The 23,082-nt window shown below is 39.6% G+C and overlaps 1 protein-coding gene across 1 annotated transcript in view; it reads right to left on the bottom strand.

Annotated features, from left to right (window-relative positions):
• Positions 1 to 23,082, bottom strand: part of DIPK1A (divergent protein kinase domain 1A) — a 119,957-nt gene that overhangs the window by 34,905 nt on the left and 61,970 nt on the right. The gene's annotated exons all lie outside the window — the stretch shown is intronic.

Genomic DNA, 23,082 nt, shown 5'->3' with positions numbered 1-23,082 from the left:
CAAGGGAACAAAATATCCTTTAAGATGTATAACCTTTCAAATACCACCATCATCCAAAGCTACTTTTTAGGCACAAGCACGTGTACCATGCTACCCTGGGCACCTTGTGAGATCGGGTAAATAGAGGTACAATTCCTATTTACTAGAAGCTTACAAAAGACTGTTTCACATAAGAATCTTAAAGGTCTTTAGGAAAATCATGATAAAAATAATTTTGTTTTAAAGAAATAAGAACAGAGAATCTGGCTATTTGTCTAATGTCTCATACTGACAACCAGAACCAGAAATTAAGCTCTACAGTCATTTCTATTTCCCTATTGTATTCACCAGGACTTTATATTCCTTTTGTTCAACCAACCAAATGTTTCACCTAATAGATATTCTGGAAACTGAGGAGACGCTAACAACTGTTAAAGGAGAAATGACTGGAGAAGGGTTAAGATATATTAAAAATAAATTACTCTTTGCATATCAACTTGTAAAGCTACACAATAGGATCCTCTTTGCATTGTTTTGTTTCCAGTGCTCTTGTGTTCTAATTGCAACTCGGGCTGGTTGATGCCTTTTTTCCATCAACTACATATCAAACAGTTTCATCTTCAAAAGTGACACTTGAAGTCAAGACTAGTTGACATTTATTTTTTGAGTCTGTAGCACCCATGATCTGGTTTTATAAACAGCAGAACTGAGGACTACGAAGAGAATTCGGCAGAATAAATTAAAGATACGTAAACAAACAATGAAAAGCTAGTTTTGCTTTTACAATCACGAGCCAGTTTCTCACACTGGGAACAGTAGGATACTGTGAGCACTGTGAGCATGCAAAGAAGCAGAAAGAGATGAGACAGAAGCGCACCTGCAGAAGACAATGAGTGCAAATGAAAAAGAGACTCAGGAAATACTGAATTCTGTTGGCCCTATTTGTGGTTTAGATATCTTTGTGAGGTTAACAGATGGTGAATCCCTGTACCAAAAGGCTTGAGTACAATGAATTCTCAGTAAAATTGTAGGTCTTTGAGCTTTATTATTAAAATTAAAAAGTGCCTTTAATGCCAGATACTTTTGTATTGCTCTAAGCAAAAAGAAAATTCAGGTTAAACCCCAAATTAAATCACATAAATGACAATGGGGTATATTGTTTGAAAGACATTTAAGATGACTCGTCTCTAATAAGAGGTCTGGTCATCAGAAATTGACATGTACTAATATTGTGAACCTAAATAAGATGAAATGACATAATGCCTATAAAATATAAGCATATTGCTGGGCACATAGTAAGTATTCAGCAAATGTTAACTAAATCAATTTGCCAGTCACTGGGCAAGAAGCCAACAATACTGTCAGTGGCTATCATCTTCTTTTCGGACTTGCCAAAAAGAAAACTGAATCTGAATCTGATCAAGCCTTTTAGCTGCAGCTACCAGTTTACAGGAAATACATGAGACAGAGGAACACAAGTGACACTTAAGTAAGTGACACTATAAGGATATAATCAGCAAACTCCAGCCTGTGGGAAACACTGCAATACAAACAATCCAGTTTCTTCAACAAATAAATTACAAGGAGGCAGAAAAGGGGAAGGGGAAACTGAAAGAATAAAAACCATTTAAGAAATATATTAGGCTAGATGTGGTGCCTCACATCTGTAATCCCAGCACTTTCGGAGGCTGAGGTATGAGAATCACTTGAGTACAGGAATTTGAGACCAGCCTGGACAATATAGTGAGACACTGTCTCTATGAAAAAATTTAAAAATTAGCCAAGGCCAGCCTGGAGCTCACGCCTGTAATCCCAGAACTTTGGGAGGCCGAGGCAGGCAAATAACTTGAGGTCAGGAGTTCGAGACCAGCCTGGCCAACAAGGAAAAACCTCACTCATACTAAAAATACAAAAATTAGCTGAGTGTGGTGGCATGCACCTGTAATCCCAGCTACTCAGGAGGCTGAGGCAGGAAAATTGCTTGAACCTGGTAGGCGGAGGTTGTAGTGAGCCGAGATTATGCCACTGCATTCCAACCTGGGTGACAGAGCAAGACTCCATCTCAAAAAACAAAAATAAAAATTAGCCAAGCATGGTGGCTCACACCTGCAGTCCCAGCTATTTGGGAGGCTAGGGTGAGAGGATTGCTTGAGCCTGGGAAGCAGAGGTTGCAGTGAGCCAAGACTGCACTGCTGCACTCCACCCTGGGTGATACAGAGAGACCCTATTTCAAGAAATGAGAGAAATATATCAAATAATTACAACACATGTATCTTTTTTGAGTCCTGATTCAAATAAAAACCTGTAAAAAATGACATTTATAAGACAATTGAAAATTTTAAGAATGACAGTATACTTGATGACAGTAAAGGATTATTTTAGTTTTTTTAGGTGTGATAATGGTTCTGTGGTAATATTTAAGTATTTTTCTTTTCTCTATCAAATAGCTATGTTTTTCTACTTTCTCTGGCATATGTTTAAATGGAGAAACACCCTATGAACTGGATTGCCCAGTGACTACTTGTCATGATAAAGAATGCCAAACATTTTTGAGAGGAAGTTAGATTGATGATGTTCCCAGCAGGGCACTGGGCATCACCTGTTGTAGACATAATAACAAAAGGAGTGAGACACATTTTTCTTCCAGCTTGCCATGGAGAATTGCTGTGATTTGGGGATAACACAAAGTAGTAAAAGGATCTTCATGGGTCCTTTAATATCTGCAGATCCTGCAGCCTCACATTTAAAAATAATGATTGAAGAAACAGTCATAAATTACATCTGTAGCTATTAACCAATTTAATTTCCCTGTGTGCCACTCACTAAAATGTTTCTAGCAGTCTGTTCTGTACCAATTACCTAGATAATGTAGTCTTTGATTAAGAAATGTCATCTGACCTTTTTATTTATGCTGAACTATTCACAATGACTGCCCAGCAGTTTTTTTATTCTGCAGATTGTGTGCCTAGTTAGTAATGGTATGTTGCTTTATTCCTCATTGTGTTCCTGAAAAGCAGGGTAAGAATTTTCGTAAATACACTATGGCAGTGATTCTCAAATGGACTTAGTTTGCCCCACAGGGGACACTTGGCAATGTCTGGAGACGTGTTTGGTTTCCCAACTGGAGGTTGCTACTGAAATCTTGTGGAGTAGCAGCCAGAGATGCTGCTAAACATCCTACAGTGTACAATGTAGCCCCCCACAGCAAAGCACCATCAGGCCCACAATGTGTTTGAGAAACTCTGTATCACAGTTACACAATAAAATGAAAACAAAAATTGTGGGGTTGAAAGAGCCAAATTTGTACGACACTAGCATTTTATCTTAAATTAGCCTTTAATGCATAAACTATTACTCAATTTTAAAAATATGACATCTGTCTGGAAATAACAGAAGCAGTTATCACTAGAGTAAATGATTGCCAATATTTTATTGTAAGCCCGTGATGACACAAAATGCCAATTCTACTCTAAAAAATAGAATTAATTTTTCTTCTTTTAAAATAGTTTGATTTCATTGTGATAACTTATTTCAAAACAAACCTGAAAATCTTTGATCTTGTTTGTAACTTTACATTAAGTTTTAAAAATAGGCAGAAAGAGGCAACATACCAAAATTTAGCCATTTAAGATACTTCTGGCTGTGCAGTGGCTCACGTCTGTAATCCCAGCACTTTGGGAGGCTGATGCCGGGGGATCATCAAATCAAGAGATCGAGCCCATCCTGGCCAACACAGTGAAACCCCGACTCTACTAAAAATACAAAAATTAGCTAGGCATGTTGGTGGGAGCCTGTAATCCCAGCTATTCGGGAGGCTGAGGCAGGAGAATCGCTTGAACCCAGGAGGTGGAGGTTGCAGGGAGCCGAGATCACACCACTGCACTCCGGCCTGGGCGACAGAGTGACACTCCGTCTCAAAAAAAAAAAAAAAAAAGGCTACTTCTATTATCTGTTTTTCATACTCTGCATCTTTCATAAACTTGTAAAGCACAAAGTCCTTTAACTTTACCCCTAAATACTCTATACACAAATGTTCTTAATTTTAAGAGTGGGGACTCTGTCTCAAAAAAAAAAAAAAATGGCAATATGATTCTACTGGTCAGAGTTTTAGCATTCTTAATCTTTTTAAGAGGTGAATGTTTGTATTTATAGAGAGAATCTGAATTATTCTTTGATCTGAAGTTTAAAGATTTTATTTGCAGGAGCATATTCTGTGTTTTGATTTTATGAAAACTCTGGAAATAAAGTTTCAATAAAAAACAGATAATTTTCACATTTTCTCTGAATGCTGGTTCATATTTCTTATGCTTAGAGGCTGACAGCATAACAAAATGCCAAGAACAACTAGGGAATTAATTGCATGGGGTGATTCTCAAGCCTGTGACTAGGCTCCACGGTAAAACACTATTTCAAAGAAGTGTCAAAGTAAAAGAAATAGCTCGTGATACATTAAGTGAAAAAAATCCGCTTTCAAAATCACATGTATGATATGTTCCCAATTTGGCTTTTAGAAAGAGAAATCACCAAAAAACTTTAGAAACTGCAAGGAAATAAACAAAACATGAAGGGTTGTTGTCTCAAACTGTCAGGTGGTGGGATTATGGATAATTTTTATTTTTCTTCTCTTAATTTTCTATAACAAATATGTATTACTTTTTTAATTAGAAAAATCTATTTGCATATATGTGTTTAATGTACGTATTTAAATATGTATCTAAGATCTACAAGTCTCCTGATGCTTAAAAAAATCTTTTTTACTGTAAAATATTAATATAGAATTATATAAAATATATAAATACAGCTTACATTATAATTATAAAGCAAATATCTAAATAACTACCACTTGGGTAAAAATACAGAATTTTCTGGCCAGGTGTGGTGGCTCATGCCTGTAATCCCAGCACATTGGGAGGCTGAGGCGGGCAGATCACCTGAGGTCAGGAGTTCGAGGCCAGCCTGGCCAACATATTGAAACTCCATCTCTATTAAAAATACAAAAATTAGCTGGGCATGATGGCATGTGCCTGTAATCCCAGCTACTTGGGAGGCTGAGGCAGGAGAATCACTTGAACCCAGGAGGCAGAGGTTGCTGTGAGCTGAGATTGTGCCACTGTACTCCAGCCTGGGCGACAAGAACGAAACTCCGTCTCAAAAATAAATAAATAAATAAAAACCCCATAATTTTCTAATACCCTCACTGACCCCCAACCTCCCAACATGCTCTTGACTACCATGATAATCATCTGTTTATGTGCTTTTCTAAGTAGTTTAACCGCTGATCATGTATCCCTATTATGCAGAGTTTGATGTTGATTGTTTGAACTTTGCACAAGTAGAAGCCTATTCTATTTCGACTTGCATCCATCCCTCAGCATTATATCATGAGATTTAACCATGCTGATACATATAGCCAGTTTGTTCATTTTCTTTGCTGTAGAGTATTCCACTGATTTTTCAGTAAGTAATCTTTATACTTTTATATACAAATAATATAAATATTTAAAAATGTGTATTTTTCTCTTCAACTTCTGTAAGGAAAAAAAATCCACATAATATGGAGCTGCATTCTGTGCCAATCACTGCAGGAGATACTCTGTGTATCCCATGTATTATATTCAATGTTCCTGAAAATCATAGACTTAGAAGGTTTGAAAGAGACTTTGGAAACATATAATTCAACCACATGCTGATGTGATATTAGGCTTAGAAAGCTGAAACAGCTTTGGCTCCAACTCTGTTGTGCCAGGAGGAAGTCTAAAGGCTTTACACAGGATGTGTCACAGACATGCCTTGGGATGGGTGCAATTCTAGGTCTTAGCCACTGAGGAAGTGACTTCTCCTGGCAAAAGCTGAAGACTATAATCCTTTTCCTTGCTCCTGCTGCTTTAGAGAACACAGGCCAGGCACATGTTGAAAAAGCTTCAAGGCTAAGAAAACAAAAGGCATCCCCAGGGTTAAAAAAGCAGGCATGCAGATGGGTTTTAATTAACAATTAGACAGCCAGCATCTTACAGAGCATATGGGAGGAAGGTGTAACCTCCACTAGCAATCTACATATAAAAGGAATGTTGGCATTTGCAACTGCAGGTGAAAAGAACTCATCATAGGGATCTTCAACATCCCAGGGCAGAAGGACAAGGATAAGCAAAAACACTAAGTGTTTTGATTTTCTATTGCTATATAACAAACCATCTAAAACTCGGAGACTTAAAATAACTATTTGTCTCTCATGGTTCTGAGGGATGACTGGACTAAGCTAAGCAGTTCTCTCTTTAGGGTTCTCATGCATTTGTGATCAAGACTGGAGCCATCTGAAGGACTATGTGGGTTGGATGTGCAGACAGATGGCTTCTTCATTCACATGTCCAACCTCTCAACTGAGGTGGCTGGAACAGCTTTATGTGGCTGGCCGGGCTTCTTCAAAGTTTGGTGGTGTCAAGGCAATTGAACTTCTTACATGATGGCTGACTTTGCTCAGAGTAAGTGTTCCAAGACAGCAAAGGGAAGGCTGCATCATTTCTGTAGAATTCTTTTGGTTAGAAATGGCCAGCTCAGAATTAACACAGGAAAGGACCACATAAGGGAATGACTACTAGTAGGCATGGTTCACTGAGGGGTCTTCTTTGGAGACCAGCTACCACTCCAGAAGAGGATCAGCAAAGTAGGGTCTAGGGGTAAGGAGAAAAGCAATGGGGACATCCCAACTAGAATAGAGACAGCTTTCTTGGCCATTCTGATTAAAGGTTCTTTCTTCTGCCTTAGAGGAGAAGAACTGGAAGTTCCTATTAGAATCCATTAATAGTATTTGTAGTCACAGGTATTTACGCCTAAGGTGACTGAAAACAGTTCTCATTGCATATGATGGGCTCAGCAACTATCAACAAATCTTTTTCTACGTACACAAAGTTCCATGATAAAGAACTCCAAAGTATTAGAAATTGCTCATGATACTATGAGCGGTGGCTCACACCTATAATCCCAGCACTTTGGGAGGCTGAGGATTGCTTGAGCTCAGGAGTTTGAGACCGGCCTGGGCAAAAAAGTGGGACCCCATCTCTACAAAAAATAAAAAATCAGCTGGGTGTGATGGCACATGCCTGTGGTCCCAGCTACACAGGAGGCTGAGGTAGGAGGATTGCTTAAGCCCAGGAGTTCAAGGCTACTGTGAGCCATGTTCACACCACTGCACTCTAGCCTAGGTGACAGAGCAAGACCCTGTCTTAAAACAAACAAACAAACAAAAACACTCCTTGTGATATGGACATAATAGAATTCATATTACCTTATTATTGCAGTTAAGATGTTAAGATTCTGGCACCAGAATGGGCAAATCAGGTTAGATTAGATTAGGCCTAAGGTGCCACAGTGGATCTACTGCTTCCTAAAACATACAATAGCCACACACAAATCTTTGATGGGAATCCTAATTGGCACTTAAACTCACTAATGATTCAATCACTAAAAATAAAGTTTAACTCTGTTTTACCTAAACTTAGAGACGAGAATGCATGGTCCTTTTATACTTCAGAGTCTAAAGCATATTTTAGGGCAAAATTTACTTGCAGTAGTTACTTCTAAGTACTTCCAAGCTTATTAATATAACAATTTTCAACACAGCTTAGACTCTTGGAGTATCCAGGGGCTGATTATAATTTAGATAAAACTTTATTACTGTAAAGGGTTTTAAAAAATAAATTAACTTTAATTGCTAATATTCTGTGAGATTGGTGAAAGGGGCTACGGGGTTCTGAAGCTTCCTTTCCAGTCTTTATTCCTGTGACTCCTAGACACATGGTAATTAAATATTGAAACCTAATCTCCCCTTGATACATAAAAAAGCGGAGGTATATGTCCAAATACTGAAGAGGCCAGGGAGGGGTGGAGGAGGTTTTTCACCTCCAAGTATCAGTATTCTGCCTTTGTTATCACTGAAAGGACTGTGGTTGCTCAGGGAATGTGGTCCCAAAGGAGCTACTGTTCATACAGCCTGAGACTCAGTGAGGAGATATGCTATTCCCATTGTTTGGTACTCTGACATAGATTTCCAGGAGTCCTAGAACAGAACAACATTTCTTTAACAACAACAACAAAAATTAGAAAGTGACCATCTAATTCTTTTTTTTTGTAGATGGAGTTTCACTCTGTCTCCCAGGCTGGAGTCTCAGTTCACTGCAACCTCTGCCTCCCAGGTTCAATACATCAGCCTCCCAAGTAGCTGGGATTACAGGCATGCACTACCACACCCTGCTAATTTTTGTATTTTTAGTAGAGATGGGGTTTTGCCACGTTGGCCAGGCTGGTCTCTAACGCAGGTGATCCGCCTGCCTCGGCCTCCCAAAGTTCTGGGATTATAGGCATGAGCTACCTCGCCCAGCCCCATCTAATCCATTCTAATCAGTCATCTCTGAAGGTAAATACTTAGTTTGTTAAGCAATTAAAACACAAGTGGAATATAAAATGACAAATACATTAGAGCTAGAAGAGTTTTCAGTGAACCCAGATTCCATCCTTCTTATTGAAATAATGCCAGATTGCTATGCCCAGTGGAGAAAAAATGGACAATGAATAATTACATTAAAAAATTAAACGATCCCGTTTGACATACTCCTTTCCTAGCTGTTTTCCATGTTTAAAATATATTATAAGAAAAATAAAGTTGGGGTCATATGAAACATTACTTATCTCTTTTTCTCATTTAACATAAACATGTTTTCATGCCATTATATAGTCTTGATATATCTTCAAAAAATTGATATTTAAGACTGGGCACAGGGGCTCATGCCTGTAATCCCAGCACTTTGGGAGGCCAAGGTGGGTGGATTGCTTGAGTCCAGGAGTTTGAGACCAGCCTGGATAACACAGTGAGACCCTGTCTCTACCAAAAATAAAAAATTAGCCAGGCACAGTGGCTTGCACCTGTAGTCCCAGGTACTTGGAAGGCTGAGGCACGAGGATTGCTTGAGCTGGGGAGATTGAGGCTGCAGTAAGTGATGATGTGCTACTGTACTCCAGACTGGGTGACAGAGCAAGACCCTGTCTCAAAAAAATAATTGATATTAAAAAAAATTTTCTTTTTAAATAAAGACAGCATGTCACTATGTTACTCAGGGTGATCTCGAATTCCTGGGCTCAAGCAATGGGCCTGCCTCAGCCTCCCAAAGTGCTAGGATTATATGCGTGAGCCACTGTACCCATACTGTAAAATGTTATACATCCATTTAAATATCAATTTTTTTTGGTATTTAAATGGACGTATAACATTTTGCAGCACAGGTATGTCATAACTTATTTAACCCTCTCTGTATTGTTTAATATTGTTATTATTTCCAATATTGTGCTATAATATTGGATAGTGATAAACAATAAATGAAAGCCAATATTTATTAGTGCTACTCTGGAGAGGAATGTTAAAAGCACTTTCTATATATTAATATACTTAATCCTCATAAAACTCTATGAGCTGATGTGGTAAATTAGTTAGGAGTTGGAAAACTATGGCCCATGAGCCAAATCCAGTCTGCTGCTTGGTTTTGTAAATATAGCTTATTGGAACACAGTCACTCTTATTGTTCGTACATTATTATCTAAGGCTGCTTTCATGCTATAATAGCAGAGTTCAGTGGTTGCAACAGAGACAATATGGCCAACAAAGCAAAACATATTTACCATCTGGCTCTTTACCAAAATAGTTTGCTGACCCCTGGACTGTTCAGCAAATATTCATTCTCTCCCACTGCCTCACCTTCCCTGCCTTATTGGTGTTGGGCTCAGCCATGTGACTTGTTTTAGTCAATGTTTGTTAAGTGCAAACATTAGATGCAAATAAAAGTATGCAATTGGACCAGTTGTAGTGGCTCACACCTGTAATTCCAGCTTTTAGAAGGCCAAGCAGGAGGATCACTTGAGCCCAGGAGTTTGAAACCAATTAGAGAAGCATAGGAAGAACCCATCTGTACAAAATAATAATAATAATAATAATTAGCTGAGCATGGTAGCATGCGTCTGTAATCCCAGCTACTTGGGAGGCTGAGGTGACAGGACTGATTGAGACTGGGATGTCATGGCTGCAGTGAGCTGTGATCGCACCACTGTACTCTAGCCTAGGTGACAGAGGGAGACCCTGTCTCAAAAAAAAAAAAAAAAAAAGCAAAGAAAAGAAAAGGAAAGAAAAAGAAAACTATGCAACTGGACTTGCTCTCTTTCACGTCAGATACTGCCAGTAGAACAGATCCCTAGTAGTCTACCGACACACACAAAAATAAGTTAAACTATAGCCCGCTTGAACCAAAATGATGTCCTGAAGTCAAGCCAAGCCTAGAATAGTGGGACTCCAGCTGACCTGGAGATGTGCGATTGAGAAATAAATGCTTATGGTATGTCACTAAGTTTTGGGGAAATTTATTATGCAGCATTGCTGGAGTAACTAACTGATACTGGAGGAGACTAGTATTATCCCTTTACAAGAATTCTATGAGTAGGGGACTATTCGTCATTTTACAGATGGAAAAACTGAGAAACATACAGAGGATAAGCAAGGCCATACTAGTCATAAGTAGGAGAACCAGGCTTTGAATGGAGGCAGTCTGGCTTCAGAGCCTGCATTCACTCTACTCTACTGCCTATTGCATTAAATACATAAATAGTTACCTGAGTTTTTAAAAAAAATTAGGTAAGAATTTATTAAATAACAATCTAGTATGGAACACTATTCCTTTTTTCTCCATCACCCCAAACGTTGATCATTTCTTTGTATTTGGAACATTGAAAATCCTCTCTTCTATTATTGGAAAATATACAATGAATTGTTAATTATAGTCACCCTATATTGCTATAGAACACTTGAACTTACTCCTCCTATCTAGCTGTGCTTTTGTTATCTGTTAACTAATCCCTGGTTATTCCCCTCCTCCCCTTACCCTTTCCCACCTCCAGTAACCGCTCTTCTACTCTCTACTTCTATAAGCTCAACTTTTTAAGCTTCCACATGTGAGTAAGATCATGCAGCATTTACCTTTTTGTACCTGGCTTATTTCACTTAATATAATGTCCTGCAAGCTCATCCATGTGGCTGTGAATGACAAAATTTCACTTTTTTTAATGGCTAAATGGTATTCCATTATGTATATATATCACATTTTCTTTATTCATCTGTCAATGAACACTTAGGTTTATCCTATTTCTTGGCTATTGTGAATAGCGCTACAATAAATACGAGAGTGCAGATACTTCTTCAACATACTGATTACCTTTCCTTGGGATATATGCCCAGTAGCGGAATTTCTGGATCATATGGTAGTTCTATTTTCAGTGTTTTGAGGAACCTCCATATTGAGTTCCATAATGGCTACACTAAGTATCATTTCCACAAACAGTGTAAGAGAGTTCCTACTTCTCCACATCCTCACCATCATTTGTTATTTTTTGTCTTTTTGAAAATAGCCATTCTAACTGGGTTTAGATATCTCATTGTGGATTTTATTTGCATTTCCTTGATGATTAGTGATGTTAAGCATTTTTTCATGTACCTATTGGTCATCCATATGTCTTAAGAGATGCCCATTCAGCTCATTTGCCCAGTTTTAAAGAGAATTATGTGTTGTTGTTGTTGTTTTGCTGTTGAGCTCTTTGTATATTCTGGATATTAATTCCTTGTTAGATGAATAGTTTACAAATACTTTCTCTCATTCTGCACATTGTCTCTTCACTCTGTTGATTTTTTTCCTTTGCTGTGCAGAAGCCTTAATTTGATATAATCCCATTTGTCTATTTTGCCTGCGCTTTTGAGGTCTTCTCCATAAAATCTTTGCCCAAACTAGTGTCATGAAGTGTTTCCCCTATGCTTTTTACTAATAGTTTCATAGCTTCATGCCTTCTATTCAAGTCTTTAATCCATCTGAGTTGACTTTTAATATGGGAGAGATAGAGGTCTATTTTCATATTTCTCCATATGGCTATCCAGTTTTTCCAACACTACTTACTGAAGAGACAGTCCCTTTCCCAATAAATGTTCTTGGCACCTTCATCAAAAATCAGATAGCTGTTTATTTCTGTGTTCTGTACCACTGGTCTATTGGTCTGTTTTTATGGCTAGGATCATGCTGTTTTTGTTACCACAGCTTTACAGTATATTTTGAAATCTGGTAGTGTGATGCCTACAGCTTTGTTCTTTTTTCTCGGGATTACTTTGGCTATTCAGGGTCTCTTATAGTTTCACATTAGTTTTAAGATTCCTTTTTTTTTGAGACGGAGTCTCGCTCTGTTGCCCAGGCTGGAGTGCAGTGGCCGGATCTCAGCTCACTGCAAGCTCCGCCTCCCGGGTTTACGCCATTCTCCTGCCTCAGCCTCCCGAGTAGCTGGGACTACAGGTGCCCGCCACCTTGCCCGGCTAGTTTTTTGTATTTTTTAGTAGAGAAGGGGTTTCACCGTGTTAGCCAGGATGGTCTCGATCTCCTGACCTCATGATCCACCCATCTCGGCCTCCCAAAGTGGTGGGATTACAGGCTTGAGCCACCGTGCCCGGCTTAAGATTGCTTTTTTATATTTCAGTGAATAATGTCATTGATATTTTGATAGGGATTGCACAGAATCTGTAGATTGCTTTTGGTAGTATGGTCATGTTAACAATATTAATTCTTCCAAGCCATGAACATGAGATATCTTTCCTTTTTTTTTTTTAATTCAGTCAGGGTATCACTCTGTCATCCAGGCTGAAGTGCAGTGATGTAATCTCAACTCACTACAGCCTCTGTCTCCTGGGCTCAAGCAATCTTCTCACCTCAGCCTCCCAAGTAGCTGGGACTACAGAACATGTGCCACCATGCCCAGCTAATTATTTTGTATTTTTGGTGGAGAGAGGGTGTTGCCATGTTGCCCAGGCTGGTGTTGAACTCCTGAACTCAAGCAGTGTGCTGGCCTTGGCCTCCCAAAGTGCTGAGATTACAGGCGTGAGCCATCATGCCCGGCTGTCTTTCCACCTTTTTGTGTGTCCTCTTCAATTTCTTTCATCAGTGTTTTATAGTTTTCCTTGTAGAGATCCTTCACCTCCTTAAATTTATTCCTAGATTTTATGTATGTATGTACATATGTATGTATGTATGTAATTTATTTATTGTAGTTACTGTAAATGGGATTGCTTTCCTAATTTCTTTTTCTGCTAGTTCATTGTTGATGTATAGAAATGCTACTAATTTTTGTATATTGATTTTGTATTCTGCAACTTTACTGAATTCATTGATTAGTTCTAAAAGTTTTTTGGTAGAGCTTTTAGGGTTTTCTATATATAAGATTATGTCATTTGCTCATACAGCCAACAGACACATGAAAAAATGCTCATCATCACTGGCCATCAGAGAAATGCAAATCAAAACCACAATGAGATACCATCTCACACCAGTTAGAATGGCAATCATTAAAAAGTCAGGAAACAACAGGTGCTGGAGAGGATGTGCAGAAATAGGAACACTTTTACACTGTTGGTGGGACTGTAAACTAGTTCAACCATTGTGGAAAACAGTGTGGCAACTCCTCAAGGATCTAGAACTAGAAATACCATTTGACCCAGCCATCCCATTACTGGGTATATACCCAAAGGATTATAAATCATGCTGCTATAAAGACACATGCACACGTATGTTTATTGCGGCACTATTCACAATAGCAAAGACTTGGAATCAACCCAAATGTCCATCAGTGACAGACTGGATTAAGAAAATGTGGCACATATACACCATGGAATACTATGTGGCCATAAAAAAGGATGAGTTTGTGTCCTTTGTAGGGACATGGATGCAGCTGGAAACCATCATTCTCAGCAAACTATCGCAAGAACAGAAAACCAAACACCGCATATTCTTACTCATAGGTGGGAATTGAACAATGAGATCACTTGGACACGGGAAGGGGAACATCACACACCGGGGCCTATTGTGGGGAGGGGCGAGGGGAGAGGGATGGCATTGGGAGATATACCTGATGTAAATGACGAGCTGATGGGTGCAGCACACCAACATGGCATTATGTATACATATGTAACAAACCTGCACATTGTGCACATGTACGCTAGAACTTAAAGCATAATTAAAAAAATAAATAAATTTAAAAAAAAAGATTATGTCAGTCATTTGCAAACAGGGACAATGTAACTCCCTCCTTTTTTTTTTTTTTTTTTTTTTGAGACGGAGTCTCGCTCTGTCGCCCAGGCTGGAGTGCAGTGGCCGGATCTCGGCTCACTGCAAGCTCCACCTCCCGGGTTTAAGCCATTCTCCTGCCTCAGCCTCCCGAGTAGCTGGGACTACAGGCGCCTGCCACCTCGCCCAGCTAGTTTTTTGTATTTTTTAGTAGAGACGGGGTTTCACCGTGTTAGCCAGGATGGTCTCGATCTCCTGATCTCGTGATCCGCTCGTCTCGGCCTCCCAAAATACTGGGATTACAGGCTTGAGCCACCGCGCCCTCCTTTCTAACTGGATGCCCTTTCTTTCTCTTGCTTAATTGCTCTAGCTAGGACTTCCAGTACTATGTTGAATAAAAGTGGTGAAAGTGGGCATCCTGGTCTTGTTCCAGATCTTAGAGAAACAGCTTTCAGCTTTTCCTTGTTCAGTATCATGTTGGCTGTGGGTTAATCATACATGGCCTTTATCATGGTGAGGCATTTTCCTTCTATATCCAATTTGTTGAAAGTTTTCATCATGAAAAGGTGTTTACTTTCATTGAATAGTTTTTGGTATTTATTAAAATAACCATATGGTTTTTGTCTTCAGTTCTGTTAATGTAATGTGTCATATTTATTGATTTGTGTACGTTGACCTATCTTTGCATCCCTTGAATAAATCCCATTTGATCATGGTAAATGATTTTTCCAATGTGCTGCTGGATTCAGTTTGTTAGTATTTTATTGAGGATTTTTACATCTATGTTCATCAGGTATATTAGCCTACAGTTTTCTTTTTTCTGGTGTCCTTCTCTGGTTTCGGCATTGAGGTAACACTGGCATTATAGAATGAGTTGGAAGAATGCCCTTTTTTTCAGTTTTCTGGAAGAGTTTGAGAATTGGTATTAGTTCTTCAAATGTTTGGTAGAATTCTGCAGTGGAGCCATTGGGTCCTGCGCCTTTTTCTGATAGGCAACATTTTACTACAAATTCATAGATTCAATCTCCTTATTTGTAATTGGTCTGTTCAGGTTTTCTATTTCTTCTTGGTTCAATCTTGGTAGAAAATATGGGTCCAAAAATTTATCCATTTCCTCTAGCTTTCTAATTTGTTGCTGTATTTGTTCATGATACAAAGTCTCCAATGATGCTTTGTATTTCTGTGTTATTAGTTGTCATATCTCCTTTTTCATTTCTGATTTTATTTATTTAGGTATTTTCTCTTTTTTCTTGGTTAGTCCAGCTAATGGTTTACCAATTTTGTCTTTTTGAAAAACCAATTTTTCATTTTGTTGATCTTTTGTGTTTTTTTTTTTTAGCTGATCTTTATTATTTATTTATTTCTAATTTTGGGTTTGGTTTATTCTTGCTTTTCTAATTCCTTGAGATACGCTGTCAATTCATTTATTTAAAATCTTTCTATTTTTTGGATGTAGGTGTTTATTGCTATAAATTTCCCTCTTAATCTGCTGTATCCCACAGGTTTTGTTATATTGTGTTTCTATTTTCATTTCTTAATAAATTAAAACATTTCCTTTTTCATTTCTTCACTGACCCATTGGTCACTCAGGAGCATGCTGTTTAACTTCCTGTTTGTACAATATCAGAAGTTCCTTTTTTTGTTTTTGTAAGAGACAAGGTGTATTAATTTGTTTTGTATCACTATAAAGGAATACCTGAGGCTAATTTATTTAAAAAAAAAAAAAAAAAAAGAGGTTTACACTTTGGGAGGCCAAAGCAGGTGGATCACTTGAGGTCAGGAGTTCAAGACCAGCCTGGCCAATGTGGTGAAACCTTGTCTCTACTAAAAATACAAAAATTAGCCATGCGTGGTGGCGTGCACCTGTAGTCCCAGCTACTTGGGAGGCTGAGGCAGGAAAATTGCTTGAATCTGGGAGATGGAGGTTGAAGTGGACCAAGATTGTGTCACTGCACTCCAGCCTGGGCAACAGAGCGAGACTCCATCTCAAAAAAACAAAACAAAACAAAAAAACAAGAGGTTTAACTGGCTCACAGTTCTGCAGGCTGTACAAGGTACAAGAAGCATGGTGTCAACATCTGCTCAGCTTCTGATGAGGGCCTCTGGCAATTTACAGTCATGATGAAAGTGACAGGAAGTCAGCCTGTCACATAGTGAAGAGAGCATGGGGAAGTGCTACACAATTTTAAACAACCAGATCTCACATGAACTCAGAGCAATAACTCACTCATTACCAAGGGGATGGTGCTAAGCCATTCATGAGAGATCCACCCCCATGATCCAAACACCTCCCACCAGACCCCATCTCCAATACTGGGAATTACATTTTAACATGAGATTTGGAGGGGACAAACATTCAAACCACATCACAAAACATATCACCCTGTCATCCAGGACAGAGTGCAGTGGTATGAACATAGCTCACTGCAGCCTTGAACTACTGGGCTCCAGGGATTCTCTCACCTCAGTCTCCTGAGTAGCTAGGACTATAGGTGTGAACCACTATACCTTGGTAATTTTTGTTTATTGTTTTTTGTGGAGATAATGTCTTGTTTTGTTGCCCAGGCTGGTCTCAAACTCTTGGCTTCAAGTGATCCTTCCACCTTGACTTCCCAAAGTGCTGGGATTACAGGTATGAGCCTGTCTTATTTAGAGACAAGGTCTCACTCTGTCACCCAGGCTGGAGTGCACTGGCACAATCATGGCTCACTGGCCTTGACCTCCTGGGCTCGAGCAACCCTCCCACCTCACCTTCCCGAGTAGCTGCGACCACAGACACGTGCCACCATGCCTGGCTATTTTGCTTTTAATGTTTTTGTATAGACGGGGGTCATCCTATGTTGCCCAGGCTGACCTCAAACTCCTGGGTTCAAATATCTTCCCATCAGCCTCTCAAAGTGTTGGAATTACAGACATGAGCAATTGCACTTGGCCTAAAATGTACTTTATATTTATTTCTGTTGTTGATTTTCTGTCTAGATGATCTATCCAAATGCTGAGTGTGGAGTGCTGAAACCCCCAACTTTTATTGTATCGGAGTTTATCTCTCTGTTTAGATCAAATAAGATTTGCTTTTTATGTATCTGGGTACTACAGTGTTGGGTTCATATATATTTATAATTGTTATATCCTCTTGCTGAATTGATCCCTTTAACATTATGTAATGACCTTGTCTTTTTGTATAGTTTTTGACTTAAAATCCGTTTTATCTGACATAAGCATAGCTACTTCTGCTCACTTTTAGGTTCCATTTGTGTGAAATATCATTTTCCATCCCTTCACTGTCAGTCTATATGTGTCTTTACAATTGAAGTGAGTTTCTTGCAGGCAGCATATAGCTGAGTAATGGCTTTTTCATCCATTCAGCCAGTCTATACTTTTTAAGTGGGGGATTTAATCTGTTTCTATTAAAGCTTATTATTGGTAGGGAGGAACTTGCTTCTTCATTTTATTAATTGTTTTCTGGTTGTTTTGTATATCCTTTGTTCCTTTTTTCCTCTCTTAATGTTTATCATTGTCGTTTGGTGGTATTTTATAGTGCTATGGTTTCATTCCTTTCTTGTTCTCCTTCATGAATCTGCTCTACTAGTAAGTTTTATACTTTTGTGTGTTCATGATAGTGATGACTATCTTTTCACTTCCAGAGATAAGACTTCCTTAAGCATTTCTTATAAGGCTGGTCTAGTGGTGTTGAATTCCCTTTATTTTTGCTTATCTGGGAAACGCTTTATTTCTCCCTCATTTCTGAAGGATAGCTTTGCTGGGTGTGGTATTCCTGGCTGGCTATTTTTTTTTTTCTTTCAGCACATCCCATTCTCTCCTGGCCTGTAAGGCTTCTGCAGAGAAATCTGCTGTTAGTCTAATGAGGGATCACTTCTACGTGACTTGACACTTTTCTCTTGGAGTTTTTAGAATTCTGTCTTTGTTTTTGACTTTTGACAATTTGACTGTAATGTGCCTCAGGAAGGATCATTTTGGGTTGAATCTTTGAGTTCCTTGATCTAGATGTCTACACCTCTCCTCAGTCTTGGGAAGTTTTCAGCTATTATTTCATCAAGTAGGTTTTCTACACCTTTTCCCTTCTTTTCTCCTTCTGAGACTCCCATAAGACAAATATTTGTTCACTTAATGGTGTCCCATAAGTCTTATAGGCTTTCTTCACTGTTTTTCATTCTTACTTTTTTTTCCCCAACTGGGTAATTTCAAATAATCTGCCCTCAAATCCAGAGATTCTTCTGCTTGATCAAGTCTGTTGTTGAAACTCTCTAATGTATTTTTTCATTCATCAACCTCTTCAGCTGCAAAATTTCTGTGGTTCTTTTTTATGATTCTATCTCTTTGTTGAATTTCTTGGTCATATCATGAATTGTTTTCCTGATTTCATTGTCTATCTGTATTTTCTTGTATTGTATCTCATTGAGTTTCCTTAAGATCATTATTTTGAATTCCTTTTCCAGAAATTCACTGATTTCCTTTTCACTGGGGTCTGTCACTAGAAAGTTATGTTCCTTTGGCAGTGTCAGGTTTCCAAATTGCAGCCCTACCCTACTCCTGAGGCCCAAATCTTCAGAGCACCTCTTCTTCCCCAGAGTGGGGCTAGTGTTGTGCCCTGCCCCCAGGGTAGAATTACAGCTAAAACCTAGCCCCATGGACCCAAGCTGCTAAGGGGTATATCATACTCACGGATCCTGGCTTGGTAAAAGTGGCTTTCCTTGCTTTTCTTCAGCTTTCCTTGCTTTTTAATGTTTCTTATGTCCATATGTTGATGTCTGTGCAACTGGAGCAACAACTGCCTCTTCAAAACTTCCTAAAGCAGTTTTCATAGAGAAAAACTTTCACCCATAGTTGGAACTTAGCGTGCTGGTTGGGAAGCATGCAATGACTCTGTCCAGGTAAGTGTAGTGGTACAGTCTCTGGGTAGCTTCTTCAGCTGTGTTCAATGTTAGCAATAACTGCAGACACCTCAATGGCATAGGCTATAGAAGAAGTCTGTGGTTGTGGCAGGGTGGTAGCATAGGTTGTTAATGTCCTCAGTGTCAAGGGCCTTTGGGGTCCTTCTATTGTTAGTTTCCCCACAATGGGGAGACTTAGCTGAGGGGATCCTTCTTGGTGTCAGGTCTGACATGGCCTACAAGCAGCTGTAGCAGTGCTGGGTTCTGGGAGCAGGGGTTCAGAGCAGCTGTGAGGCCAGGGTCCCAGGTGCAGGTTTTTGCCAACCTATTGTAGCAGCTGGGCCTTGGGGCACAGGTTCATTTTCTGTGGCAGGTTGGATGTAGGCTGCCCACTGAGCTAGGATCTGTGATTGTGAAGTACTCCCTAGCAGCTTGGGTCCATGGAGCTAGTCTGTAGCTGTGACTGGACCCTTAGGGGTCAAGGCATAGCACTGACCCCACTCTGGGGAGGAAGAGGTGCTCTGGAGATTTGGGATTCAGAAGCAGGGTATGGCTGCAATTTGGAAACCTAAGCCAATACGACTTGGTAACGGCACAGGTCCCAGGGGATGAGGCACTGTGTAGTAGTGACTCTATACCCTGAGATGGTGGGACCTGGAAGTATCTCAGATTCTGTGATGCCAGGTGCAGTGACAGCAAATATCCCAGAATAAGGGAACACAGCTGTTTTTTGGGCCCTGGGAGGCAGGGAATGCAGAGCAATGACTATCTACCCAAGGAGAGGGGTGTCAGCAGCTCAGACTCTAGGGAGCTAGTCCAGTTCCAGGGAAGCAGGCTACTAAAGCTGTTTGGCTTATAAGGTGGGATGTCTCAGCTCAGCCACTGCTCTGTTTCCCTAGGACACAGGATATTATATCAGCTCAGCCCTGGGACGCACAGCTGCTCAGCTTAGCCAGTGCACTGATTACCTAGTGGGTGAAGTGCCACTTCAGCTCAGATTGGCTGGTGGGGGGATACGGGAGGGTAGTGTGTGAATGTTCTCGGAAGCCCAGGCACCATTTCCCTGGGATGCAGGGTGCCACTTCACCTTAGGTACCGAGGTGTGTGACCACTCTGGGCAGCCAAGGCATTGTTTTCTGGGATGCAGAGTGCTGCTTCAACTTAGGCACTGGGGAGGCCTGAGCAGCCTAAGTACTGTTTTCCCAAGAGAGGTTACTACTTCTGCTCTGGCCCAAAGGGCAGGGTAAGGGGTAGATGGAGTAGCTCCACCTCCACTTGTCCTCACGGAAGAGTGTAAATGCTACTTACAGCTTGGCTTGGGGATGTGTGGCCACTGGGCTGGGGTAGTTCAGTAGTAGCTTAGCCTCAGGGATGAAGGGGAGCTGTGGCTACTCATCCATGGAGGAAGACACACTCCAGATACAGTACCAGTTCCAAGATGGCATAGTGCAGTAGCCAGGAGGCCCACAAGGAGTGGAGCACAGTGTCTACTTCTTCGTCCTTGGGGAGACCATAGCTATGTGGACTCTAGGTGGCTCCCTCAGCTGGCCTTAGTGTCTATGAAAACTGCCCGGGACCCTAGTGGTGAGGTCTATAGTTGGCCAAGGTGTTGACAGGGGTTGCTAAGAGCCTCTTGCTTACCTCCTCACTGTAGGAAGAAACTTCCCCTGGTTTCCAGCTGATCCTGACTAGAGAATGGGGTGGTGGAGGCCAGTGTTTCCTTCCGTTCTCTATGTGCGCCTACCAAGTTCCTGTGCTCATCTGTTTCTTTGATTTCTCCAACGTACTCCAGTACTCTCATTCAGTTATTTTCATTAAAATGTGGTTTAGCCATTGTTTGGGTTCTTTGTGAGGATGATGAGCACGAGGGGCTTCTAGTCAGCCATCTTGCTGATGTCACTTGGAGTGTGCCTGAGTTTTTGATTATTTCCTCAAGAGAGATATTCAGTAAGTAAAATTCTTAGGTCAAGGGGTATGCATTGCAGTTTTTAAAATTTCTGAAACATGTTATACTGCTTTCTTTTTATTTCTTTATTTTTTGAGAAAGGATCACACTCTGCTGCCCAGGCTGGAATGCAGTGGCTCACTATAGCCTTGACCTCCCAGGACCTCAGGTGATCCTCCCACCTCAGCCTCACAAGTAGCTGGGACTACAGGCGCACACCACCACTCCAGGCTAATTTTTGTTATTTTTTGTAGAAACAGGGTTTTTGCCACGTTGATCAGACTGGTCTTGAACTCCTGGGCTCAAGAAATCCTCCCACCTTGGCCTCTCAAAGTGCTGGGATTACAGGGGTGAACCACTGTGCCCAGCTTAATGTTACACTGCTTTCTAAAATGCTTGTAACAATTAACATTCACTGCATTTTACCTTCTCCAGCATCCAATTCTATAGGCAATTACAGTTTTAGTTTCATTTCTTTGACAGTGGCCTTGACATTTTTAAAACTATGCTCTCTTAATGTTAAGTACTAACTCTGGTCAAAGTCCAGTTATACTTAGACCTGTGGGGCACTGATAAGAGCTATGAATGACCAACTCAGAACTTCTAAAATGCAGAATTTCAGGGATTTATCTAGGAAATGTATGTCAAAGTGATTACAGGAGGCAGGAAAGCTAGTCAAAATCTAAAGGACCCTCAACATAGGGATGACCTAGATCAAATTCAGGTATTGTAAGAGCTACCAAGTTTGAATTCTTTGGGTTTGACCTAAAATAATTAAAACAGTGAAATCTAAGATAAGCCGTCAGGTTATGTGGGCCCAAGTAGTGAGAAATATGGCCTTAAACTACCCATCTAAGTGTCTCAGAGAACAGAGAAAGGTTGTTACTGTAGCATTCCTTCTTAGAATGAACATCACCAACACCTATTTAACTATTCTCTTTTCAGTTTGATAGTAAAACGTTGACAGCTGCAGCAGTTTTTAGATGAGCCTAAAAATCTCTTTGGAATGGTAAAATTCTATTTTGCAAAACATGTAAACCAGATGGCCATTTCTAATTTTGGAATTTCTCAGACAGGTGTTAATCCAAAATTGTCTTCCCAATTTTCCCTTAAATTCCAAAGGAGGCTAAAACCAAAACAAAACTTATAGAAAATATTTCAGAGACAAATGACAGATCTTTTGATCAAAGTAATTTTTACTTAGAAGGAAACAGCTGACTTACAAAGATTGCACTGAGGCTATTTCTAAATAAAAGTGTTTTTGCTATGGCATTGCAGGGAATTGAGGCACCTTCCATACTGGTGGTTATTTACAGCAACACAAGTACTTAGAAAAATAATAGGCTTCACCTTGCCTTATGGGAAAATGCTGAAAAATAATTACCCAAAGATCCTCATGAAAATATACTGATAGAATTATCTATGGTGTTTAGGGTAATGGGTATCTTGTAAATTATGTTTTAAGTGAATGTTGCTATAAATCTCTTAAATATGCAGCATATACCTATAATCAAAAGATGGCAATGGAATTTTTCTTAATTTTTATTTTTTATGGGTACATTATAGGTATATATATTTATGAGGTACATGAGATATTTTGTACAGGCATGCAATGCATAATAATCAACTCAGGGTAAATGGGGTATCCATCACCTCAAGCATTTATTTTTTCTTTATGTTATGCACATTCCAATTATACCCTTTTTTTTTAAAATGTACAATAAATTACTGTTGACTATAATTACTCTGTTGTGCTAACAAATACTAGATCTTATTCAGTCTAACTATATTTTCATACCCATTAACTATCTCCACTTCCTGTCCACACCACTACCTTTCCCAGTCTCTAATAGCCATATTTTACTCTTTATAAGTTCAATTGTTTTAATTTTTAGCTCCCACAAATAAATGAGAACATGTGAAGTTTGTCTTTCTATGCCTGGTTTATTTCACTTAACATAATAACAGGATCTCATTTTTTCTCCCCTATGGCTGAATAGTACTCCATTGTGTATATGTACCACATTTTCTTTATCCGTTCATCTGCTGATGGACACTTAGGTTGCTTCCAAATCTTAGCTATTGTGAATAGTGCTACAATCTAATGGGAATGCAGAAACCTATTTTATATACTTAATTC

The sequence above is a fragment of the Chlorocebus sabaeus genome, chromosome 20 (genome assembly GCF_047675955.1).
Source record: "Chlorocebus sabaeus isolate Y175 chromosome 20, mChlSab1.0.hap1, whole genome shotgun sequence".
NCBI classification, from domain to species: Eukaryota; Metazoa; Chordata; class Mammalia; order Primates; family Cercopithecidae; genus Chlorocebus; species Chlorocebus sabaeus.
This window is presented reverse-complemented; position numbering and strand designations above follow the sequence as displayed.